General features: G+C 40.9%; 1 long non-coding RNA gene across 1 annotated transcript in view; it reads left to right on the top strand.

Annotated features, from left to right (window-relative positions):
• Window positions 1–2,299: 2,299 nt before the first annotated feature.
• LOC130909344 (uncharacterized) overlaps window positions 2,300–6,000 on the top strand; it is a 30,364-nt gene continuing 26,663 nt past the window's right edge. The window contains exon 1 of the long non-coding RNA XR_009061733.1: window positions 2,300–2,330. This is a non-coding gene — a long non-coding RNA (uncharacterized LOC130909344). The remainder of the gene's footprint in view (window positions 2,331–6,000) is intronic.

Raw genomic sequence — 6,000 nt, 5'->3', positions numbered from 1 at the left:
GAAAACAAGCAGTACGAACATGGGTTGTATGCGCGAGCGCGTCTATGTTGACCACCTTCCGGTTTACGATGGTGACGTCACGCAGCCTTGCGGTCTAAAAATTAACATTTGGCCAAAAACTACACATTTTTGGGCAAAAAGTGTGTACAACTTTTGTGCGCCTTGATTTCTTGAATTTTTGGATGTGTAAATTATGAATACCGTGTATGTAAATGTTACGGGTAAAATAGAAAAAGGTTTTTTTTGTAATAAATGTTTCAATGTTGGATGTGTGTGAATCAGTCAAAGTGTGCGGGCTGACGGCATGCCCCAAAAATGGACGGGAAAAAGCAGGAATATTCTAAGTGGCCACACAAGTAATAAGTCTTATTTGTACGTGTCCCTAATTTCTTTTAAAGTGGCTCACAACTTGTCAACGACATAAAATTGAGGGTCTTTGTGTTTTGAAAAGCATTGCACCAGACCTTTTGATACAATTTAAAAAGAATAGAGGCTTTTTTTTTTGGGTTCTTTTCTGTTAAAGTATGAGGAAGACTGGTGAGTGCTGCTCGAGACCACTGACAAGAAACCTCTCCAGGCCAAGGCCAAATCCTATTATGTTCTCCCATTGCTTCTCGGGGACTACAAATACCAAACGAGAAGACGTAGCTGAGCTTCTCAAAGTTCCAACTTAAGAAGTGCCAGAGGATGTCTTTTAGAAGTTGTTGTGAGGATGAGGAGCCAAACAATGGTTTTGCCAGGAGGGGAAGTTTGAAAAGAAAGACGAGCACGTTCTCCAAATGAGAGACAAACACGACGTGGTCCTGTTGTGTCGGCCGGCGCTTGTTGCAATCCTTAAAGTCTCGTTTCAAATCACACTAAGGATTCATTCCTATATTAAGGGAGAGCATACGGCGGCAGCGGGAGGAGAATTAGAACTCTCATTATCACCGGATGTGAGTGCACTTTTAGCCCCGCTACTGCCAAGGCTCATTAACGGTGGCCAACAATGAAGGCTTCTTCTTTCGACCAAACAACTCAAACATTCCGCTGTCTGGCTTCTTCTTTGCTTGTTGCTGCAGTCAATTAGCATGTCGTTCTTCCAGGTGTTCGGAGAAACATTTACATCAAGTAAGCTCCTATACAGTAGTTTGTAGTAATTTATTATTGAGAAATACTTGGCTATCTATGTGCGCTATTAAATTTGGGCACATGTCCTTAACCTTTAAGAACTGAAAGACAATTCTATGAATGATTGGCGCTACAAATCTTGCCTTCTACTAAACACAACTATAAATGTGTTTATGATGTTTACAAAGAAACCTTTGGACATCAAACATTCAGGTGTATTTTTAGAAGGACAAAAATGAATTCAAATGAATTCAAGTACCTTGGAGTGACACTGTCTTTTAAAAGCCATATTAAAAGATTATGTAATTCATGTTGAAGGAATCTGACCTGATTGCCGGAATCACGCCAGCCGAACCGCCGGACCCGCGTTGGCCCAGATCCAACGACCCGGGCCGGTGAGAACCGGCCGAAAGGCCAAACTACGCGAGTTCACCTTAGTCTTAACCCCTTGTACTGACTCCATTTTGAAAGCTGGAAAAAAGCTCCGAAGCACAAGTTGACTATTTATTCAGGTCAACACCAATCAAACGGCAAGGCGAAACCGACTCTGGCGATTAGGCAGACTCGTTCCAAGGTCAACATATCACAAATCAACAAAAGGTACCAGAGGAAAATTACAACGATTAGTTAAACATTCAGTCTTTTTGTAGGCTCTCGCAGGGTGAGCTGTGGGCAGAAGAAGGGTGTGGTTGGGCGTTGTTTAGGATTAATGTCTGTTTATGAATTGGACAGGAGGATTTGGGGGTTACTGTTGTCAGGGCAATGGGGGTTGTGGATTTTGCCACCTCAGCATCAAAGGGGCTCTTGGAGTCTTACCAGGCGTGTTATCAGTTGGGTATCGGGCGTTCTCTATTGTTCCTTGTGTTGGGACAGGGCGTCCCACTATTTGTTCTTGACTGTCGAGGGGAACTGATTGATTATATTAAGTGTGTTAGAGTAATACAGTCGATCGGTAAATAAAAGAAATGATACTATTCCCTTCAATGTCATGCCTTGAGTTAAGATGTCTTTGGTTTTTGCCTTTGTGTTTTTTGTCTATGTGACTATTGATTTCACCTGTTGTGGCCTCTTCCTTGTGTCTTGACCAATCAGCTGCCTCTCATATCAACCACCTGTGTCTCATTGTCTCGTTACCCCATGTCTGTATTTAAATACCCATGTGCTGTCAGTCTTTGTTGGAATTCATAGTGTCCATGCCCTCAACTTGATTACCTCTCAAAGTAAGTTTTTTTTTTTTTTGGGGGGTGGGGGCTATAAAGAAAGATCAGAAAGGCGTCAAATGACCCAGATACCAAACTGACTAATTGGCTTTGTCAAACAATAGACCACTCAAACAAGCAATCCAGCAGACAACCCCCCCTACACACTCCTGTGGAGTCACTGCCTAGGTGTGAAGGGGGGGGGGGGGGGTTCACTTTGGATAGCTTCAATTAGCATCTTGAATATTTGCAAATCCAGGGCTCCCTTGGCTTCGTCAAACACGGAGGAACATGGAGATGGCCAGTTGCCGTGTTCTACAATGTAATTGACATGGCAGCACTGAATACATATGTGTTGTATCAGACATACACCGGAAGGCAAGAGGGAGACTTCTTGGTGGGTTGTGCAAAGGAATTGGCTTACTCTCATGTGGGCGCAAAGAAGAGGCAGAAGGAAAAATTGCTTCGGCAACAACCTCCAACACCTAGCCCCGGAAAAAGGGCAAAGTGTTATATGTCACCACATTAAAAGTTGTCGGCAAACTGCAGGTTTTAGAATATGTAAAAAGGTTGTCCGCCCGATTACCTTCCTGAGTGGTCCACTGTCCGACAAAGCCAAGGCAGTCCTACCCTGCAAACATTCATGATGCTAATTGGAGCAATCCAACACTGGTTTTGCGAGTGTGAATGGGGATGAGGTTAGGGACTTCAATGCTTACAAAAGATATGCTGATTAGGGGTCAGATGACCCTTTTCTGGATACAAAAGGGATTTGTATCAATTGATCCACCCTTGATAGTTCTAGTCTAAAGGTAATTTTGAGTTCCTCAGCACCCTGCCTTGCCTTTACGTGTTTGCCTCCTTCTGTGGTTTCCGCCATGCATCCCCCTTGTGACAATAAAGTGAAATTCAACCTGAAAAATTTTAAATACATAAGATCTTTCATAACTCTTTGGGCTGCTAGAAGGTTTCTACACTCAATGATTTTATCACACATTGAATATTGCATTACATGTTGGCAACTGGCAGGTGTAAATACATGCAGTAACATAGACTCACTCTACATAAAAATCGTTAATGTCATTTCATGTTTGGAAAAATTATAAAATACTATTTATTGAGCCTTGAGAAAAAAAAAAAAAAAAAAAAAAAAAATTAAAACGGCTTGTCAAATGCACAAGGTGTTACATGGACTCGACCCACCTCCCTTGTCTGACTTAAAAAAAAAATTAAAAATCAAAAAAAAAAAAAAAAAAGAGGGGGGGGGGATGGTTGGTTAGGCTCACAGTGGTCTCAGGACCAGGGCTGCCTCTAGAGGGGACTGTCCAGTCCCAATCAGAAAAACAGCCTTCGGTCACAATTCTCTCTCTGTAGAGGCCAGTAAAATCTGAAACAGTTTACCACTTGCTGTCAGGGAATGAACCTTCAAAACTCAGCTCAAACATTTTTCCTATAATTTGGCATATTTGCATCTTTTAAAAGTGTCTAATAGATCTTCATCAATGTGCACTGTCCCTATTAAATAAATAAATCGAGTCACAACTAAATTTAAAGCATGTCACGTCATATACAGTAGATTGGCCAAAAATGTGCCGGTATTACTCTGGGTTTGGGTTAAGGATTGATTTTAGGGGGGGAAAAGAGGGAGGCGAGGAACCTCGGTTGATTGAAATAATGAGCTAGGCCAATCTTCTGTTAGCTAGAGGTTGATGCCTGTTATTTCCAGCGTAACTGCCTCCATCCATCCAGTCGCAGCCACATTGATTAGACACGGTGATCCGTCTTTGTAGAGGAGCCCAAACAGACAGCTGGAGACCATGCTGAGCTAATAGCTCTTACCCCAATTTCATTCCCTTCAAGAACAGAAGAGTGGATCCCAAATTGAAATTATAAAACACAACCATTTCATTCATTCAAGTCTCGACCTGTTAGTAGAAGAGGCAAATGCTTCGAGAATTCTGATGAATGTTATGATGGAATTAGCTAACTTTAGTGTAGGAAGAGCTACTAGTAGTCGTGCAAATGATGAAACGTGTAGTTATACATAATAAACGTGTGATTGTCGCATCGGTGGAAAATATACAATAATATAAAATAATATATATAAAGTAGTTGTAATAATGGGTAGACAGTAGAGGTGTGCATCGGCACTGCCCTCACGATTCGATTCGATTACGATTCGGAGGGCCACGATTCGATTCGATTCGGCAATGCATTGCGATGCATTAAAGCCTGGGATGCATATTTTTCGTGAATCATGAGCCAACACAAGCGGACAGACATTAAACAGCTTTTTATTGGCTCTTGTGTCACTCCTGGTTGAAGTCGAATGAAAATAGTATACTTTCATATATATTAAAAAAAAAAAAAATCAGATCACAGCATTTAATTAGTGCTTTGAATGAGACCAGGGCTTTCTCTCTCTTTTTTTTTTTTTTTTACACACAGTAGCAGCCTTTCACACAGTGCAACATCTGAACTCCTGTGCAAAATCAGTAATAACAGTCACTCTATTTTAGTCACAACGACCCATCAATAAAAATATTCAAGTAAATATTAAAGAAAATGACAAAGAAAATATTGTATTGCAGCAGCATCTTTATCGCAATATCAATCCAGGGATCAGTTCAGCTGCAAACAAAACATCAACTAAATTGCAATGTAGAACAAAAGTTAAATGTAGGCCTTGCCTATCTTATATCTATAATATTTCTCGCTCCCTCTTTCCCCGTTTCAGCCATTGTTATGTTATGTCCCATCTCTCTGCTCTCTCGATTACAACTGCGCTTGTCTGTGACGTTACTCCGGTGAAGAAGCGGATTTGGGTTCCTCGTCCCCCCTGCATAGAGGTTAGATCTTGTGCCCGAACCCGACCCGACCCGAAATGTTAAGCATTCACGTTTCGGCGGGTCGGGTCGGACCGCCGCGCCGGACTAATAAATTATTTAAAAAAAAAAAAAAATGCGCAGAGAGCTGTGGCGCAGCCCTCTTTTTCTTCTTCTCCTCCCGTTATTTCGTTGTGTGAATGCTTTTATAATTCTCATAAAAATATGTAGACTATTTAAATATTGAGTAAACTTGCGTTTTTTTTCCCGCCAACTGAGAATTCGTCACGAAAGACATTTATTTATGCACACAAAGGCAAATGTGATCCTTTTGAATCTTCTCCTCTGTGTGTCTGTAAAACCGTGTTTTTTTTTGTTTTTTTTAAATTAAACTTTCCCAGCGTTATTTCGTTGTGTAAATGCTTTTATAAATCTCTTAAAAATATGTAGACTATTTAAATATTGAGTAAACTTGCGTTTTTCGTCTGCCAACTGAGAATTTGTTAGGAAAGACACTTTTATTTATGCACACAAAGGCAAATGTGATCCTTTTGAATCTTCTCCTCTGTGTGTCTGCAAAACCGTGTTTTTTTATATTAAACTTTCCCAGCGTTATTTAGTTGTGTAAAAGCTTTTATAGATCTTATAAAAATATGTAGACTATTTAAACAGTAAGAAAACTTGAAGAAATGAAAATAAATTGCTGCTGCTGCTGCGTTTTTTTTTTTTCCCGCATCACTCGGCTCGGGCGTGCAAATCTAGTTGATTGATCTGGCCGGTCGGGCTTCAATACCAGCGGGCCGTGTCGGGTTGGGCTGGAATTTTTTAGGCCCGATCTAACCTCTACGGGCTTGCTTTGAATGTAA

The sequence above is a fragment of the Corythoichthys intestinalis genome, chromosome 21 (assembly GCF_030265065.1).
Source record: "Corythoichthys intestinalis isolate RoL2023-P3 chromosome 21, ASM3026506v1, whole genome shotgun sequence".
NCBI lineage: Eukaryota > Metazoa > Chordata > Actinopteri > Syngnathiformes > Syngnathidae > Corythoichthys > Corythoichthys intestinalis.
This window is presented reverse-complemented; position numbering and strand designations above follow the sequence as displayed.